The sequence below is a fragment of the Alligator mississippiensis genome, chromosome 2 (assembly GCF_030867095.1).
Source record: "Alligator mississippiensis isolate rAllMis1 chromosome 2, rAllMis1, whole genome shotgun sequence".
In the NCBI taxonomy this organism is placed as follows: Eukaryota; Metazoa; Chordata; order Crocodylia; family Alligatoridae; genus Alligator; species Alligator mississippiensis.
The window spans coordinates 246,573,548-246,595,219 of record NC_081825.1 but is presented as its reverse complement, the minus strand read 5'-3'; positions in this window follow the sequence as shown (position 1 = coordinate 246,595,219).

Here is a 21,672-nt window from a genome sequence, read left to right as displayed (position 1 = left end):
ACAGCTAACAGACATGTGGGGCTGCTGAGGTGCTCTAGTTATTTCATGTGGCTTTCACTTCAAAGAGTGCCACTTTTCTAATCAGCTGTGGGACTGCTGATGAAGCTCTACCTGATCAGAGAAGAGGTGCCCTTTGAAGTAAAAGCCACAGTAAACATCTGAGCAACTCCTCTAATTCAGAAAACTGCAGGTTTGCAAACTAAGCAACCACTGAATACAAATAAATCAAGTTCCACTATAACTATTCTGCTTCACCTTTTAGGGATCAAATCTCAAAACAAGTCAAGATTGAAATGAATTTGAGTGATCTGTAAAATTTGAAATAATATATATTAATGCAACCACTGATAAAACAAGGTATCACTAAAATCATACGTATAATTTGGATTGTTTTGTTTCAGGGAAAGGAAAAGGCTAGCAGGAGACCTGTAGGGAAGTGCCCAAATAGATATGTTTCAGATGTATTTATCATACCTGATCAACAGATTTAAAATTTAGTGCACATCTCATTGGATCCCTTTTGGAAGTCTAGACAACTTAAATATTGGAACAACTTTTAGAGTTTCAAGACAAATATGAAGTCAGTGTTGTAACAAAGTCTGGAAAAATAAAGAAGTTCAAAGAAACTGATGAAAGGACTCCGTGTCTCTATAAACTTGTCAGAAAATAGACACCAAATGGTCTGAAGAAACAAATTATCCACAAAACAAGAAAAGACTCATCAAATCTATCATTAAAGAAACTCAAAATGGACTGGCCAAACTCTTATAAACTACTAATATTATGAATAAGCTCTAGCGTGGAACCTTTACGGAACAAAGCCAGGAAAATCTTGAAGAAGACGAGCAAACCAGGAGCCAAAGGAAGAGTGCTGGTCTTCAGGGACATCAAAAAGCAGGCCAAAGGCAGAGATGGTTGGAGGATCTTTGTGGAGTCTGTCTTCTATTCCTAAAGTGAAGAGGATTAACTTAATCCTGCCCCATATTTTACTGATTTCTACAGTAAAATCATGACCAAAGGCTAAGTTACCAAGAAGCTTCTAAGGACAAGAGAAAACAAGGAACTGATAAAACATAGTGAGTAACCTTCGAATCAGGAGTACTGAGTGATGAACTTTCCTGTGACAATATATGTGCATGTATATATGTCACTCAGATATTGATAAGAAAATAGAGCAGAGAGTGCAAATGGAAACTTAAAAGAGCACTTTTAAGTGTCAGCTATAATTTATAGCACACCAAGGATATGGGTGCTAGAAAATATAGGAAAGAGAGTGTTGCCATCCCAAAGTATTTACTAGCTAAGACTCATGCACATAATGAACTGAACAGCAAAAAATAATTGTGCCAGCTTTATCACTGCCATAAGCATTTTCTTCTGTGGAACTGAACAAGAATTACACCCATGATCCAATCATTTTTGAAAAGCAAACAAAACATAAGAAGGTTTATGGCAGAAAGGAGAAAAGGAGAAAGGGATCCAAAGTAGGAAGCTGTTCCAAGCAGCAGCATGACAAAGGTGTAAGGTTAAGAGCTGGGGACTAATAGTAGGAGCATGTAGCAAATAGAATGAATATCCTTATAGAGCACTTTGAATCACTTAAGCATGCTAAAATCTTTACAATATGCCTCTTAAGCCCGTGGGTTAGGGTCAGAGGGGAGAGTAAGAAGGGTGATGTCACAGTGGGCATCTGCCATAGGCCACCAGACCAGGAGGATGAGATATATGAGACTTTCTTCAAACAACTAGAGGAAGATCACAGTCCCTGATTCTCATGGGGGACTTCAATCACTCTGACATCTGCTGGAACACAGGCAATCCAGGAAGTTTTTGGAGAGTGTCTGGGGACAACTTCCTGGTGCATGTGTTGGAAAAGCCAACTATTGGCTGTGCTCTTAGTGACCTGCTGCTCACAAACAGGGAAGAACTAACAAGGAACATCAAAATGTACGGCAACTTGGGCAGCAGTGATCATGAAATGGTTGAGTTTAAGATCCTGAGGAAAGGAAGGAGAGCAGCAGAGTAAGGATTTGGACTTCAGAAAAGTAGACTTTGACTTGGGGAACTGATACACAGGATCCCTGGGAGGCCAGCCTGAGGGAGAAGGGATTCTAGGAGAGCTGGTTGTACTTTAAAGAAACCTTAGTAGGAGTCCAGGTATGAACCATTCTGATGCTCAGGAATCCTAACAAGTATGGCAGAAGACCAGGTTGGCTTAGGAGGGAAATCTTCAATGAGCTAAAGCATAAAAAGGATGCTTGCAAGAAGTGGAAACTTGGACAAATGACTAAGGAGGAATATAAGAACATTGTTCAGGCATGCTGGAATGAAATCAGGCCAAAGCACAGTTGCAGTTGCCACTAGCAAGGGAACTGACAGGTAACAAAAAAAGGTTTCTAAAAGTGTATCAGCAACAAGAGGAAGATCAGGGAAAGTTTGGGTCGCTTGTTGAATGGGGGAGTCAACTGGATTGGAGCAGTCAGCTGGATTTGCTAAGGGCAAGTCATACTTGACCAATCTGATTGCCTTCTATAATGAGATTACTGGCTTTACTGGTATGGGGGGAGCAATGGATGTGCTATGCCTCATTCTCAGGAAGTCTTTTGATATGGTCTCCCATAATGCTCTCACAGGTGAGCTAAGGAAGTAGGAGTTGGATGATTGGACTGTAAGGTGGATAGAAAACTGGCTACATTTTTGGGCTCAAAGGGTGTGTCTACACATTGCCCTATGGCAAAGCTGTTATTGCACCATGCTTTAGTACTTTTGGAAGAACTAAAGCACAGTGCAGTAACTGCATGTACTGTACTGTATGGATGGTGCACAGTTATTTTTTGCAGCTACTTTGCCATAGTAACACGCCACTATGGTGAAGTAGTTGCTGGTCACATGTAGACACCTATGGACGCCATGTCACCGTAGCGCATTGCTACAGCAATGTAGCACCATATGTCAACATGCCCAAAGACTACTAATAAATGACTCAATGTCTAGTTGGCAGCTGGTATCAAGTGGAGTGTCCCAGGAGTTGGTCCTGGGATGGGGTGCACCCTGAGCAAGTTTGCAGATGACATGAATTTGGGTGCAGTTGTAGAAATTCTGAAGGGTAGCGTTAAGATTCAGACACCTAGACAAATTGGAGGACTGAACCATAAGAAACCTTATAAGTTTAATAAGGACAAGTGCAAAGTCCTGCACTGAGGATAAAAGAATCCTATGCCCCAGTATAGACTGACTGGATAAGCAGTAGTTCTGCAAAAAAAGAACTGGCAGTTACAGTGGATGATAAGCTGAATAAGATCCAACAGTGTGTCCTTGGTGGGAAGATCTAACAGCATTCTGGACTGCAGTAGTAGGATTCTTGCCAGCAGAGTGAAGAAAGTGATTATTCCCCTCTCTTTGGCACTGGTGAGGCCATATCTGGAATACTATCCCCAGTTTTGGGCCCCTCACTATAGAAAGGACGTGGACAAATTGAAGACAGCCCAGTGGAGATCAATGAAAATAGAGGATTGGGGCATATGACTTCTGAGGAGAAGCTGAGGGAACTGGACTTATTTAGTCTGGAGAAAAGGACTAAGTACAGACAGTCAAAAAGCCCAAGGCTGAATCAATTTAATCTTTGCAGGTTAGTCTAAAATTTGTAGATAGAACTGATAAGCAAGTGAATGAATATTCACTTTTGATTCCAGAAATACAGCCACATGCTTGCAGTGGCCAGGCCAAAAGCTGGGGGGCACTAGAATATGCCTCCCTGCTTAGCTGGAGCAGACAGCTTGAGCCAAAGCTAGACCACCCACCCTGTGAGGGGGGATTTGCAGGGGAGGTGCAAAGCATCCTGGGATGCTGGGGGACTGTGAAATTTGAATCTGCAGGGGATCTGGGACAGAAGTTCAATAAACCGATTTAGCCAAAATCAGTTAAGTCTGACACTACATTCATCCAGGTCTATCTTAAATCAGTTTGGGCCATTTTGAAAGTGGTTTATGTGTACTGAACTTCTGTTGCATTACAGATTTGAACTGGTTTCTGATCACTTATACTAGTTTATGTGAAATTTCTGCCCTAGCCAAGAAGACTGAGGGGGGATGTAAAAAGAGCCTTCAACTGCCTGAAAGGTGGTTCCAAAGAGGATGGAACTAGACTGTTCTCAGTGGCAGCAGATAACAGAACAAGGAGCAATGGTCTCAAGTTGCAGCAGGGAAAGTTTAGGTTAGATATTAAGAAAAACTCTCTCACTAGAAGGGTAGTAAAGCACTAGAACAAGCTACCAAGAGAGGTTGTAGAATCTCCACTTTAGAGGTTTTTAAGACCCAGGCAGACAAATCCTTGGCTGTACTATATTTGGGGATGGTCCTGCTTTGACCAGGGGGTTGAACTAGATGAACTTCTTGAAGCCCCTTCCAACCTTAATTTTCTATGATTCTATGATGGATGGTTACATTATTAGCTGTTAGCATTTCAGTAGTATCTACAGTCTCCAGCCAAGTCAAAACTCCTTTGCACTATGTGCTATACAAACATATAGTAAAAGTCAACACCAAGTCCAAGGTACAAACAGTTGCCACAGCACCTGAAAGTAAAATTGTCAACATAATTAAGGCAAACATTCACAAATAATGAAGGAAAACAAAATAATACAGTACACAAAAACAGTGGTCATAATTGTTTACTTCACTAAAATATTCTGATGGTCAAAACTGATACCCCACTCTAAAGTTGTGTATAAGTTAAATATTGTAAAATAATTAATGGATGAGTTGTCATGAGTTTTCATGAGTGTTTTATATAAATGCTACTCCAATTTTATACAACAGTATCCCCAATTTATTAAAATAAATTTGAGTGGGTGCATCTACACATGCTATTAGTGTGATGCAACAAACTCTGGTGCAGTTCATGCCAAATAAGCTTCACCCTGGTGCAGCATTTACATGTATGCTCAAGACCACAGCAGTCTGAGCCAGGGTGGAGCAATCCCAGGCTGGCAGGGGAACCAGGGAGTCAGCCAAAGAGCTCTAGGTGGCGACACTGAGTGGTGGAGGGGCTGGCTGGGACATGAGGGTGCTATAGTGTGGGGCTAGCTGGCACAACCTCTCTAGGTAGCCTGTTCCAGTGTTTGTCACAGTCTACATGTACATTTGATCATGTGTAAATACTCCACCATGTTTAAATGCTTCTGAACAGTACTATCTTACGGTGGAGTTAATTAATCTACTGAGCCCTAATACTGGAACACATGTAGACTGCGATGCTTTACAATGGAGCGAATTAATCTACTCCACTGTAAAGCACACATGTAGATGCATCCAGTGAGTATAAATTGGTGAGAGGAAATATCCTTTATTTCAAGGATAGGGTAACAGAATTACTTACGTTGACAGGTAAGTTAAACTACATTTGCTAAAAGACCCTTCTTGCCTCTGCCAAACCTGAATACTATAAAATGACAACATTGACTTGTTCTATGACTTAATAATAACAATCTTTCAACAGATTAACTAAAATTAACAAAATCTAATTTTTTACATAATTTTTTAAACTAGTACTTATAGCAATCAGTAACAGTCTTCTGGATAAATGACCTTCATAAAATAAATAAATTAATACATACATAAATGTATGCATTTGACTGATTTGGCTATTTGATAGGCCTGTGCAAAGTGGCTAGTATTCACTTCAGATTCAGATTCAGCTGATTCGGGGGACAGTGATTTGAATCACTGTCCCAAATCAATTCAGCCAAATCTGATTCAGAGATTCAGCTGCTGCCAAATTGGCTGAATCTCCTAATCGAACAGACCCCATCCCCCGCCTGCTCTCCCAGCCCCACCAATGGTTGCCCTGCCTGGCCTCAACATCCCGGCACTTGAAAAAAACAAAACAGCCCCACACTCACTGGCTCCTGCAAGGCAGGGCGATCCCCGCTGCCACTGCCCTACGCTGCATGGGGGGGAGGGGGGGAGGTGCTCTGCTACAAGTCTGCAGAGGCCCCAATGGCCACTGTAGCAGCTGGCGAGTGTGGGGCTTTTAAAATTTTTTTTTAAAGTGGTGGGATGCTGGGGCCATGCAGGGATTGACGGGGTTGGGAAAGCGGGCGGGAGTCAGGGAGTGCTCAGGGGGGGCTGGGGGAGCAGGCAGGGGATGGGGCCTGGTGGGGGACCCCCCATGCCCCGCCCCCTACTTATTGGCATGGGTTCAGCTCCCTGCAGCAGTGAGTGGGGACTGCCCAAATCTCCAAATCGATTCAGAGGCTTCAAATCAATTTGGACCTTTTAATTGGTTTCCCAATTCAATTCAGATTTCGAGATTCAGCCACTGAATCAGCCCAGATCTCCTCTAACTCGAATCAGCAACCAAAATTTCACACAAGCCTACATTTGACTGATAAGAAATGTATCCAATAATTTTGGACGTGACTCAACAGTTGTAACATGTTTATCTTTAGTATATGAATATCAAATGGATTCAACAAGCAGAGAGAAAAAAATCTCATATTTTATTCAACTGTTCTGTTTTCTCAAGTTCATTATTACTTTGTATGCAAGTTGAGGAAAAAATATGAATAGCTTCTAAGACATTTGACCTATAACAGTTTTAACTCATCCCCTATGTGAGCACTAGAATCAAACAGAGCTCTGACTTTCACAAAGGCCTACCTGCTCAGTCAATGTTGAATTTTACAGTTGAAAAAGACTGGAAGTTGAAAAAGATATCCAATCTAGTCTTTCTGCTCAATACCCTATATTTAATAATGGAACACTAAGCAAGAGGGATTTTTAAGATGTGAAATTTAGTCCTGCTCAGTGCCATCCATTCTCAATTCAATAGGAATTGGGGATGCTCACCATTTTCTTGCAGTAGGCTCACATTACCCCTGCCAGATAATTAAATTATACTGAAACTACCCCAAAGATAATGTATTTAAGTAACTGTTTTTTTCCCAAACATTCTGGGAAATACAAGCATTCAAAATATACATACAAGAGTAAGGTGCTCATGTACCGTAGTAGCAAAGTAAAAGAAATGTAACAGAAAAAGCTAAACATTCCTATCCATATACTGGTTTCCTTCAATTTATGCAGGTTCTTTATATGGAAATTTGCTCTTATGTAATGAGCATATTTAGACCTATAATTTGTTAAATGCAAGGTAAATTCGCTCTTATTCGATCAGCATAGACACCCCACCCTGCCCAAGCAGATAAGTCTGTGGGGGGAGGGAAAGGGCCATGGCCCTACTCCCCACAGCCCCAGCTGCAGCAGCCCCAGGAGTGGTCGGCACCAGATGCCTGTAGCCACTGGGCTGCATCTTGCTCTGCCTGTCTCCCCCGCACCTAGGCTCTGCTTGTCCACACTCACCTCTGCTCCTAGGCTGCACCGTGCCCTGATGCAAGCAGCTGATGTCAGCTGCTCCTGGGGCTGGGGTGAGTGCCACACCCTGTACCACCTGGGGCTCTACTTGTCCACACTCACCCCATCCCATGGTGCAGTGTCCCCAGGAGCAGCTGACACCAGCTCCCCGCACCAGGGCATGCTGCAGCCAACTGGCTACAGGCAGCTGGCATCGGCCACTCCCAGGACCACAGGAGGAGCTGGGATGAGTGGGAATCAGCAGAGCCCCAGGGGGTTTGGGACACGGTGAAGCCCAGCTACTAGAGGCAGCTAGTGTCGGCCGCTCCTAGGGCCGGAGTGAGTGCCGTGCCCCATGCCGGCCCGGGGCTCCACTTTTCTGCACTCACCCCAGCCTATGCTGGAGCAGCCCCGGCAGCAGCTGACACCAGCTACCTGCACCAGACCATGGTGCAGCCCAGGAGCAGAGGTGAGTGCAGACAAGTGGAGCCCAGGCACAGGGGGGGACAGGCAGAGCACAGTGCAGCCCAGTAACTGCAGGCAGCCGGCACCGGCTGCTCCTAGGGCCACTGTACCCAGGGTTGGGGCGAGTGCCACTCTGTTCCCTCTGCTTTGCTGCCTTGTGCAGCCCCAGGAGCGGCACCCGTCTGCCCCTAGTCCCAGCCTTACTCCCTCCCTTCCTGCCATGGGAACCTATCCCTATTTGTTACATTGTAAAGTGGGTTCATTTTATGCAATTTTATTTATGCACTGTTCTCTGGGAACACATGTACCCCATAAATTAAGGGAAACCTGTACAGGTATTGAGATCTATAGATGCAGAGAAACCACTCTGGTTTGGTAGAACAAAGGGGTTGGATTTAGGGAAGTTGAACAGGTGCTGTGCTAAAGAGCTTAGTTCTAGCAGGAAGGACCAAAGAAAATCCTATTGAAGATGCTGTATAATTTAGGGGTGAGAACATACTCCCAGGAGATGGGAAACTAAATTCAAATTTCCTCTCTACCCGATTCAGGACAGGGGTAAAAGGGATGTGAGAAAATGCTTGATTCAAGACAGGAACCAAGGACTTTCAACTCTCAGGATCTTAACCACCAAGATATGGGATATCCTGAGATGGGTTCCTTCAATCCTCCTGCTGAAACAGTTGTAGTACTACTTTGCATATGGTACATTCAGACAATAGTCATTGAGACAGAGAACAAACGTGTGTGTGACTGTCTATCCTGGTGATGAGTATCCCCATTGAAGGCAGGAGATTTGGGTTCAAATCTTAAGGCAGAGGAAGAAACTAAACCCTGGCAAAAAAAACCCAGTACAATAATGTCATCATCAAGAGCTTTATAAATTTTCTCCTAACCACCACCAACACTAACTGAATTTCTTTTATAGATTTTGTGAAACTTGTTCAACAGATTTGGGATGACGATAACTGCATTTCTGAGCAAATTTGCTTTACATTGCAAAAATTCTTCCAGCTCCACTCTTCCATACAAAACCCAGCCTGCAAAACTTCACCTTTTTCTAAGCATCTTGCCCTAAATGGCTGTTATGCAATAGCATATTGCTAACACATACATAATTTTGAGTTTTTAGTATAGGTTATGCATAAATTTCTGCTTTCTAGGAGAGGGAGTATATGGATGTTCAGTCTGCAGCTGCCTCTGCTACCTTGCTCTTTCCTGGGACTCTGGTGTGCAGAGGAGTGGGTGCTTTGCCCTGCTAATCCAGGAAAAGTGCCTCAAGCCCAGTTTCTGACCCCACTAATCTTTAAATAGCTACCTAGCTGGGGAAGCAGGGGGTGCATGCACAAAAGAGAAGCCAACAGGGCTGGCAAAGCCCCTCATCTCTTCCTTAAACTGGGAAAGAGGCAGGGAGTGGTGGATGCTACTCCAGATTGCAGCGACCCCAGTCTCAAGAAAACATACGTCTTTCCCCCAAACTCCATTCCTCTTGGTCCCTAGGAGCAGTTAAGCTGGGAGAGCATACAAACATTCATTGTCTAAGAGAAACTCTCCTGGGACTGACTTCTCCCTGGTTGGAGTTGGCTTATTTTTCTCCTGGAACCACCATTTTTGGTCTAGGAGAAAGAGCCTTAAGGTTTGTACATGTTTGGCTTCTACTAATGGACAATGGAAATTCTCCCGGTAGAAACCACATGCCTATATATGAGATAAAACAGGAGATGTTCCTCGAGATTATTTTTTTATTTATAAAAAAATTTAGAAGTGTTATTGCTTTACAAATATTTTAAAGATGTTTTATCTGAGCAAGGTTTCTAGCCTGAGCCTGACAGTTTTATGTAGAACGTTGCTGCATGGTGGCATATGCAAATAAATGGTCTTCATAAAATGGAACAGTAAAATAAAGAATATGAAGCAGTTTTGAATTATACATAATCCTTTAGATGTCTCAAATCTATACATATAACACATGTAGTGAGCAAAATGATGGGTGGTGTTTATGTCTTCATTATAAAAAGGTGATAGCTTTAGGTAAGGACATCTTCATGCAGTTGTAATGGGTAGGTTTAAACAACTGATGTGCACTCCCTGGGCAGCACCTCCTTCTCCCTTTTACACTAGTTATAAAGTGCATTTGTCCATGTCCCTGGCTCTACTCTCTACTTCTACTGTTTCTAGTTGCTCTCTGAAACAGTAGTTGACTCAAACTTTCTTCATTCTTCTCAGATTCAATGCTGTTCATAATATGCCATAGTAGTGCTGGCTTCATTTCTGATGCTGGTAGATTGTGAGTGCTTCAGGTTAGAGATTTTATTTCTTCTTTGCTTGCTTCTTTGCTTTATAGACCTTTGATCCTGATTAGTGTCCTAACTGAGGGATGCAAGAACATGTGCAACACAGAAAACTCCACCTTGCTGACATTTTCATCAGAGAAGTCAAGAACTGAATTGCGCATAAAGACAATGGCTACTATCTGACCTATAGCACTATCTAAACATTCTAGAAGAGAACTGAGGCAATGTGTGTAAGGTTATATTTGTTACAGCATATATTGAATTTGCTGTTGGATAAAAATAAACAACCCTAGTTTCCAAATCATTAACTTTGTAACAATACTAAATTCATTTGAAAAAAATAAACTTGATACTGTAGTTAATCTTCATTTACCTTTATTCAAGAAATAATATAGTATACTTTGTTAGAAGAAATCAGTAATTGTGTATTAAAGAGAAGAAAAGTATGAATATATGTAGAGAGAGAGAGAAAGAATATGTTATGCTCAAGAAGCCTTTATACAAAACAAGATATGATCATTTAGACTGCCTAGGGAAGTTGCAGATGAGAATTTACATCACTGGAGGTGTTCAAGAAGTTGAATGATCATGAACAACTGACATGTAGTTATGCTTCTGTTTTACTATGGGTATTTCCAACATCTTGGCCCTTTGCTGGTTGTTGCATGGGGCAAGGAGGGAATTTCCTCTCCTGCCCCCTCACCTCACCGCTGCTACGTCAGGGGTTGCTTTAAACCTTCCTCAAAACTACTGTGTGTTGGCTGCAGCTAAGACTGGGGATGTTGACTGAGGTATGCCAATGTTCCTGCTGGGACTTAAACCCAGAGGTTCCAGGCTAGAGGGTCTTGCCTTTCTGCTTAGGGTCAGACCAGTCATCAGATTTCAAGGAATTTTACTCCAAGGTCAGATTGGTATGGACTGTGCCTTCCTTTGTAGCCAGGGGTATGGCCCTTGTCCTGGGACCTCTTGGGTTATTAACAACCTTTACAGAAGCAGGATGTTGGCTGCTATATCACCTTGTTTTACCTGTGGTAGGTTAGGGTGTTAGGTCTTGTATTGTGACAGAGATGACTCTGGAGTTTTGCTAGGAGGTTAGACAATGGAATTGTATAGGATGGTTTGGATGATTCTGCCTCAGGCAGAGGGCTGAACTAGATGACTTAAAGAGCTCCCTTCCGGACCTATTTCTCTATGATTTTATGATTCTATGAATTTTAAGTTATTTCATCTAGCAGATTGAGGGGAGAAAACACTGTTCTATTTCATAGACTAGAGCAGGGAAACTCTGGCCAAACTGATGGCCTAGTTTACCCATAACACCTATTTATAGTCCAGACAACTAAAAAGAAATATTGGACTATAAACGTGTTACTAATTCAGGACTGAATGTTGTTCCGTACCTCACATCAATGCAATTTTGGAGACAGCTAATAGGAAGCAATTAAGAACATAGTAGAGAAGCTAAATATTTTCTTTATATCACTCTTCACTTCAGATTTTTATATCACCAAACTATTTATGAAGTAATAAAGACTAGAAATTAATAGATTCAGCTATTAAAAAAAAGATACTAGAGAAAATTGCTTAGTTAGGCCCCAAGTGGAACCAGAGCAAGCCTCAGAAGCCAACTGCCCTGTCTATACTCAAATCTAAGATAAGCCCACCCCATATTAAATGGGGAATAAAAACCTTATTTTGGATTTGAATAAATATGGCGTATCTATTTTAGTTAGTCTATAAGGTGCAAATCGATCTTACCTTCTATATGACTTCAGACTAACACAGCAAACTACATTTTTCTAGCAATTATACCATAATACAGCAAAGCACCCTTATTTATCTAAGGTTTGAACTGCTTAAATTCTTGGGAAAGCAATAAGGATAAAATATATACTTAAATTAAGAAAACTTTAAAGTATTTTATAAAATAGAAGAGTATAAGTTCATGGTTATGTACTATTTGAGTTGGACTTTATAACTGCAAGAAGTTTGAACTATGTCCATTATTTTGCCAAGCAAAAACCTAAATTTAAAGAACTTAGGCTGCTTACAGATGTGAAAAAAAACAAAAAAAATGGCACTTTACTTTCACCTCAGTGCACCCCTGCACCGAGTGCAGCACATGTCAAGAAGAGGCATCGCATTAGTTTGACTCAGCTCACCCAACATCTGTATAGATTGGGTACTTCAGCATAGTTTTTGGCACTTATCTAATAGCTGATTGAATCAGCTTTTGATTGAATCATCTATTAGATAAAAGTGCCAAAAAGCCCCGCTGAACCACCTGATCTATACAGACACTGGGGAGACAGGTTGAACTAACATGCTTCCTCTTCTGGTAAAGCGCTGTTTGTTTGTTTGTTTGTTTGTTTGTTTGTTTTCTTCATGTGTGTCAGAGATAATAATCATTTCATCCAGGAAGAGCACACACCAACTGCTGAAACTTCCTTAGCCTGATGAAGGGTTTTTGAACCTGAAAGCTTAATAACTATTCTCCAACTATTTGGGTTGGTCTAATAAAAGATACCAGATTCACCCAAGGAACCCTGTCTGCCTCAGAGATAATAATGCTTTCAAATTCATAACTTAGAAAGTGATACATTAAAGGCTGACTGAAATGTTAACACAGGCCTCTTTTGCATATATCATTATGAAAATCTTGCCTATTACTACATTGGAAATGAGACATCCATGAATGTAAACCAGTCCAGTGCTGTCACCTCAAAAGAACATACTTGACTCTCCTTATAGTTTGTTTCATTCACTTTCTACCCTATGCCCCAAATTAAATATTGACATAACTACCTTTAATTGTAAGTGGGGTGATATGCTATTGACACAGGATTTTAAATATTATTATTATTATTATTATTATTATCATCCAGATGGATGCTGGGTGAGATGGACAATGGTGTGAGGACCATTGTTCCAGAAGATCATTATCCTATTCTTCAGCACTAATTTCTGATCCAATGTCATTAGCCCATTTTCCCATAAACAATATTTTTCTTCTATATGGATATTTAAAATTGCTTCATATAACAGACAATAGACCCGTGTCTTATAGTTGTGACAAATATTTTTTCACATTCTGTTAAATTTCTACTGAAGTTTATCTTTCTTTCAGAATGTGTTAAAAAGTATCTTAATTGCAGGTATTGAAAAAAATGGATTTTAGTATCACCTGCAGTACATTATGTATCTCCAAAAGATCTAAATATATTTTCTTTGAATACCTGTCCAAAATTTCTTATACTAATATGTTCCCAGATATTAAAATGTCCTAATAAATTATTAGGATTAAATGCTATTATTATGTATAGGTGCTTAAGCTGATAGGTATGAACTTAATTTCTTATATGTATTATCCCAAATTTTCACTGTTGTTCTTATAAAGGTTTGGTTATATATGAACGTGACCTGGAGGATTTCTTTAGTCATGGTAATATATTAAGTTCAGCTGCTGGGCAGTATGTTTTCTCTACCTTTACCCTGTACTTATTGTGAACTGGTATTTTCCAAGACTGTGAACAGAAGGGCAGTTTAAGGCACAATGGGATTCGAGTCACAATCCCAACTATTGCAACCTATGCTATTCCATGTGTGCAAGGCAGGATGTGTGATTTTGGGAATGAGGATTAGATCCAAATCATGCCTTAATTGCCAGTGTAGGGGAGCCTGGAATCCCATGCTCCCCTGCACCAGTAAGTTGAAACCCAGGTGCCAACAACTAGCTGATTGTCAGCTGGGGCCAGGAGCCAAATTGGGATCTAAAACCAGCCCTAGTCTGACCCCTGGCCCCAGTTGACAATCAGCTGATTGTGAAAACCCCACTGTGGATCACCTGTGGTTTTTACTCATCCCCAAGCAGGGAGACCTCAGGATCAGGCTACCACAGCTGGGCAACACAGGGAATTTCTCCAGGTCTGGGATGTAATAAGCCAAGTATCAGGGATACACTCCCAGATGATGGGCTCACTGCACTCCCATTTGCCTCCAGGATTAGACACTGGGAGACAAGTTGAATTAACACACATCCTCTTCTGGTAAAGCACTTTTCATAATATATGGTAATGGAAACCATTAAATAAAGGTGATGTAATAGGTTATACATGTATAATTTTTGTCTTATTTCCAGAATCAAAAACTAAAAACTAAAAACATGGCTGCTGACAGGGTATGCAAATTTCACTCTGATCACTATTATACTGTTTTTCTAAAAAAGATTTGCACTGTTGTGCAAGTGCAACTGTGGAAAAATGAATTTTAAGAACAGAATCTCTTACTTTATCAGAGATAGAACATGGAAAAACAATTTATTTTTTCCACATTCTCTGTTTGGCCAGATAATTTTTTAGGCATATAGCCTTTTCAGAGATAAAATCACAGTTAAGTTCAATACATGTATAATCACAAAGGAAAGAAAGAGGTAGTTAGGCATGTTAATATGCAGGTAGGCATGAATGACGCATGCCCCCGAAGGCTTGGGGGTGCACAGCAACCGCTATCAGGCAGCAGCAGTGGCGGCAGCAGCGGGGGCATGACGGTGGTGAGTGGGGGAGCTCCCGCAGGTGGCTGCAGTGGTGTTGGTGGTGGGAGTAGGGGGTGGTGAGCACCAACCAGTGGTTGTTGACCACCCGCAAACACCACTGGCAGCAGCAGCAGCAGCCAGCAGCAATTGGCAACTGCCCACAGACCCCACCAGGTGCTGGCTGTGGGAGGTGGGGGTGGCAAGCAGTGACTGCCTGCAGGTGCCGCTGGCAACATCAACAGCACTTCTCTCAGGAGGTGTACCGCCAATCTCAGGGGGTGCACATGCACCCGTGTGCATCCCCTACTCATCGCCAATGTAGGTAGGCAAAAGGCAGGCACAGGAGCAAACAGACTATTTAAGCCTTTGTGATGAAACTTATAGACTGAATCAGAGATTCATGAACTTTAATAAGTAAGAGCTCACTTCATCATATGTTATAAATAAGGAAGCTTTTCAATATCTGATTCAGTTAGTCTATAAGGTTCATTACAAAGGATTACATGAGCTGTTGTGGTGCATAGTATAAAAATGGAAGCAATGAGTAAAGCATACAATTAAGCCATAAAATTTATCTATAAAATCCTATTAGTTAATTTTAGTCACACTGCCTATTTATAAACTAGAAATACATCCTCAGATGAAGGGGAAAAAGCAGAGAGAAAAATAGATACTGGGTGTCAACACAAAAATATCTAACAATATTATTATCTACAAACAAGCCAACATGGCAGCTGGTCTCTTTCACATACCAGTTAATGACAGGAAAAGACAAAATCAGTGCCAGCCAATTATAATATCCAGAGCCTGCAATGGAAAGAACAAAGTGAGCTAGGGAGAGCCAGTAATCAGCAGAGACAAGTGTTCATGTTACGGCTACCCTCTTGCTGATGGATGGGGGATGGAACCAGTGCTCCCCCTTTTGCCAGGGCAATGGCAATTCCTATCTTCTGCAGATCAGGCACAGAGGAAGTTTTGTGGGATACATTTACTGGGCAGCCACATCATTTCAGAGAATGGGGCAATGAAGCAGCAAGAAGGGAGATGCAAAGCCACGAAGGAGTAAGGAAGAGAGCCAAATCCAGAGAGAGGGAGAATTAATTCTGGAAATTTCCTTTATAAATTCCCATTATGAAACAACATCTGACAACACCCAATGCAATAAAAGAGGCATAGTATAATTTATAAATAGTTTGTAAACATCTGTGAAATAGTTCCCTTGATCTTGGGACCCAGATTTCCCTTACAGTAACATTATACCGCTATTGTCTTAGAACCCAGTTGTATAATTTTTTCATAAATGATGCATTAAATTGGTCAATTAAGTTTGCATGAGATTTAAAAACAGTGGTGAACAAAACAGGAAAAAAATTGCTTTCATTTTTAATGGATAGCTAAACACAACCCACTCAAAGTTTAACTGTGTAACTTACAAGTGATGAAGTCTATGTGTAGATCATAAATATAAAAACAGATATTATATTATTCTTGGCCTCTGTTTAGTTTAGTTTAATGTTATGCTATGGTGATGATATGTATTAATCATAGTATTATTATCTGATAATGTGGCATCTTTAATGGGTCTTCGTGCTCATTAACTTTGCCTATAGAAACTTTCAAGTGGAAACACTCTCTCACAGCAAATCAGCACAACACAGTATGAGTTCCCTATGATTTCCCAATTAATACATGGCACCACTCCTTTTGATAAGTGTTTTAGATATAACATGAATTTTTTTTAAGTGCCATTCCTTTTATCATAAAATAAATACTGTGCTGTCAAAAAAAAGAGTTTTGATAATGATACACAAACTTGGTTCAGAGACTTAACAAAGACTTTCCTGCATGAACACCATTATGTTTGCATGGTAATCTTACACAGCTAGTGTTTTCTTAATGTCCTGGGGAGCCTGATCATTGTAAATTACCTGTGACATCTCATTAATCCTCTTTTTCCTCACAAACGCATAATTAATGGTAACATTGACAATAATATACAAATTAGCTAAGTGACGCTTTATGGTGTTGGTTTTGATTAACATCAGGAACCCAAAAATGACATTAATGTAATGCAGATCCCAAAAGGCAACCCGCACTTTGACCCCAGACATACATTTTGTTTGCACCATCACAAAGATTAATCCTCCTCTGGATGAAGACAAGACAAAACTCTGGCCAGTGGCATTGCGTGCTAGGCTGTCGTTGAAAAACAAACTGCCTCAATTGCATTTGTTTAAGAAGGAAATCTTAATGCATAGAAAACAACGGCTTAGTGTCATTTCCTATTGTCTTGTTAGGACAAAGATAAATGAGTTACTGTCATGATTTAGATCAACTGCTTGACTGTTAACTTCTATTATTTGCTTATTTATGGACTACTATTAATTAAAAGCATACCAAGATACATGAAGTGCTTAATAAAGTTATTAAAAATACATTCTCACTTAATACCAAATACATATTTAAGAGATGTTTGTATTTAAATAAAATAGATTAGATAAAATTTGTATTTGTATATAAACTATGTATATATGTTACAGATAATTATAGTGTTATCACATGCTATTTTAGTTATCAATATCCAGTATCAAAATAGTACTTTTACAAATTCTCTTCGTATTAGACTTAACTATCCAAGGTAAAAGTATTTGAATTATCTGGGATGTATAAACTCCCTCTTTTCAAAACATTTATATAAAGGAGAGCATCTGACTCCAAATTTTGTTCTACAAATAAAGAAAAAAAAATTAGAGAAATTCCTCAGATTAGTTTAAGACCACGGTACCATCTTAAAATGCACCAACCTTTACTCATATTTAACTAAATCTAGTTCTAAGAAATATATCTAACAGATTAAATTATTTTTTTTGTCTGGCACGGTATTATTTTTTTAGCTTCAGAATAACTCTTTTCCATCTTATTTCGCAACATGCAGTATATCATCTTGCAAAAAGTGATGATTGCCTGTTAGTGTTGATTTGGCATTTATTTACTTGGATAAAACATTTTTTTCAAAATATTGCTAGGATACTTCCGTAAAATATATTAAGTAGGTAATATAGAAAAGTATTTCAGCAACACAGTAGAGAGCAAAGCCTTTGTAATAAATATGCAACTTCTTCTGTAAAATATTCAGATGAGCAATTCATTTATATAAATAGATTTGGATCTTTTCATGCACACAAGGAAAAAGTTATAAAACTATATGCAATCCCACAAATCTGAGAACAGATCTTTAAATTACATTCAGAACCAGAAATAGTGATTATAAACTATCAAAGATCTTGTCTTGTAGGTAAAACTCTAACAGAAACATTTGGCATGATTATTATTAGGCAAATATACATAGAAATTAAGTAGAATAGTTTATATTAAGTGTCATAGTTTTTGGCTGCAAATGCCTTATCTATGATGAATAAGCTTACCTTGCTGTTTTTAAAATAGCAAAGGATATTTTTTTTAATGTTGTATAGAGTAAAATTGGGTAAAATTTCTAATTTGCGTAAATTTAAGAAAACATTTTAAGTGGCATATAATGTAAACTTTCTCCAATTCACAGGCACATTTTAAAGCGCAGTGGTATTTAAGGGGCAAAAGGGATTCCCACAGAGCCCATATTTTAACTCCAACCAACCAAGTCATAAATCTAGATTCTAGCAATAAATTATTTTTATTATTTGAACAGAATGCGTACAATATCACATTCAAAAACATTTGCGTTTAATTCAGATCTGAAAATTGATGAAGATAAACAATCACGTCTTCATCAACTGAAATACACTAATGGGTACAGGATATATAAGTTAGACCCCCAAAAAAAGAGATGCATCAATTCTTCATATCATCAAAGTTGCATAAGGTCACTCAACATGTAGCTCTATTTTGTAAAACATAAAAAATAGTTTGGTTGGTGCTGCAAATTATAAATGGCTCCGTCTGTATAGCAATTCTTTATCAGCTTGCAGAAACTAGTCATTCTTTGTTTCATACATAATTTTCTGGCAAGCTACAGTAGCCATTTGCTACTTTTACTTTGCTGAATTAATATTCAGCCAACTACAAGAAAAACCTCCTAAATCTATGTCTCAAATGAGACCAACCCACTTTTAACCCTTCCAAGTTCATTTTCCGCTTCCCTTATAAATATGACAAATATTACCCTATTAGTCTGACTCTGTCACTTTATTTTTTCAATGCCAAGCAAGCCTTGTAGAAAGCAATCTGGTAATAAATATTTGTATAGAAATTATTTGTTTCAGTGCTTAACTAATATACATTGGCTATTAATATGAAAAAACAAGTTATAGCATGCTGATTTTTAAAAAGACCATAGAATTCTGTGTGTGTATAAGGAAAAAACCTGACCTGTAAGAATGCATAATTTTCTGCTAGTCTTCAACAATAACACTTCAGTACTATAACATTTTCAAGAAATCTTCTTGCTTCAAAACATCATCTTATCAGGGTTGTCTATGTAAAATTCCTGTTCACTGTCATACCTTTGATTTTAAGATACACTTTTCTGTTGCAGCGGAGTTATGTTAGCTGGCAAGGCATTTCCTAATTGTAGTTTCACATTAACCTGATTAATATAATAGGCCCAGAAGGCACAAAACAGCAATGTCAGTTTAGGTTTTCTTTATAGTTTAACCTCATCAAAGGTTTCCCTCAATACAAAAGAGTACATAAATTGCTTAAATATGGATTCAGTTTTTATCTTCCCAACATTTTGCTGTACATATAAATATTTTTTTTAAATAAACACAAAAACTTCATGCTGTAACAGAAGATTTACAGTGACTTTTTCCCATCTAAATTTAACACATACATGTATTGTTCTGTCTGTATGTCCTCATGAAGTATGGTATTGTATTTTCAGTAAAGCTACTCATGATGGCTTATTTCATCATCTTACATAACCCCTTATACATATTTTATTCACAGAAGAATGGTTTTAAGAAAAGTAGAGCACCCTGCCTTTCAAGCAAGTTAATTCTTATTTTACCCTGAATTGGGAGGAAAAGGGGAGGGCAGGGATGAATTACCATTTTCGACATGTAAATATTTACCTGTTGCTGCATGAAATATTGTACACTGACACCATGTTTAGTAACTTCAACTCGCTGTTAGTCAAACAACTACTTCTATAAGCAAATGCAACAATTAGTGTTTTGATTTGTTCTTTAGATGATAATAAAACCAACTAAATAAATAACATTCAGGTTCAAGGCACACTGATAATCTGATGCCTGATATGTGGTGGTGGAGGGGGCAGTTATAACAACCCAGTTTAGACTATACTTTATTAAGTGTTTTAATGAGAGTTCTACCTATATTTTTGTACCAAGAATTTCAAATAAGCTTCAAAACAAATGTAAACTGTAATGCTAGTGACACATACTAAAAATAACCCTATAAATCTGTTCATTCTGTTCAGATAGTCTCCTGAGTTGTAAAAAGTGTGACTGCTTAGCTTCATTATATATTTTGGAAAAACTAAATCTGTGGGGAAATAGGTCGCGATAGTGTTATGTTATTTTAGTGCAGATTTGGTAAGAAGCCATCTATTTTCTAATACCTTAGCAATAATTAGACAACCCAAAGAACTCCCTGAAGAAGTCTTGGTATGAGACAGCTAAACGTATAACTAAGCTAATAAAAAGAAGGAAGTTGATAAATTTACCTTTTAAACCAAGGCTTTGAACTAGTTACATTTGGCTAAAAAGCATCTAAGTGACATTTTGGAGGAAAGTTCTCATTCCCGTTTAGCCTGCCAGCCAAAGTATTTCCAGTGTTTCCAATAACACAGCAGTGATATTTTTAATACTATCCTGCTTACTGAAGAATTTTTAAAATAACATCATGAAGACATCTGAAACAAGTCTGTGAAAAAGAAAGTCTGTTCTGTATTTCAATTTGAAATACAACTATTTTAAAATATATGGAGAAAACAGCATTTTACATTTGACCACAGTAAATAGTTTGTATGTGTGTGCACATACAAACATAGGTAAGTAAAATGACAAAAATATGTCCTTATGGAGAAAAAAGTTTGAAAGCAGTTGTACTGTTCATTTTCAATATCCAAATGATATTTAACAGGATTGCTAGCATTGGTTGCATTTTTATATGCATGTGCCAACAGTGATTGCAATCTAAGACTGTTTGGAGTATCTTAACCAAATATAAGGCCATTGAAACTGACCAAATATGGTTGTAATATGACATTTAAAGACAGAGAAGGCTCAAATCCTATCACCAGTGCTTTTTTTCTGTCATAACCTAAAATGGGGGGCAATTTCTTATTTTCAAAGTAAGATATGACTTACGTAATGAATCAATTGAAGCAATTTGACTGCTCCAGGGTTTCCTCTCTCACCCTAGTTAAGGATATAAGTGTGCAACAGTAGTATCAGTGTGATAGTTATTATGACCATAATGCTCTGTTAGACCATAATGCTCTGTTACACAGTGCCAAGAAGTCATTAATGCAATATATATCTCTTTGATTTCTAAAATGCTGAGTTAATGGGCCAAAATTCACAAGACCTTATTCTTGCACTGCTGTCATTTTTTATAGATATCAATTTTAAGAGTATTACCGTAGAAGTTAAATATGCATTTCTTGTGCTGAGCTCTATTTTGTTCATTTCACTAAAAGTTAAAAAGACAACTTAATGGAGATCATAGTTTTTAATAAAAGTGTAATCTATATCAAAAAAGGAAATAGCAAAACACATCTTTACATATTTCTTGGTCATAATGTCACTTGCTTCATTAAATAAATTCCGGATTACTTATTCAGAAGCCCCCAACTGAGGAGAGTTCATGACACTTACATTAAATATGTATGATCAAGTATGAAGCCAGTAGTAAAACATGATATCCATTTTTAAGATCTTTTATATAAAAAATAAAAATATCACATGACAAATAACATCTATTTGCAACATAGAAGAACTAGTCCTTAAAACCCACGAGTTGTAGAGACCACAAATTTTGCCTCTAGTGATATGTGGAAAAAAAGACAGCC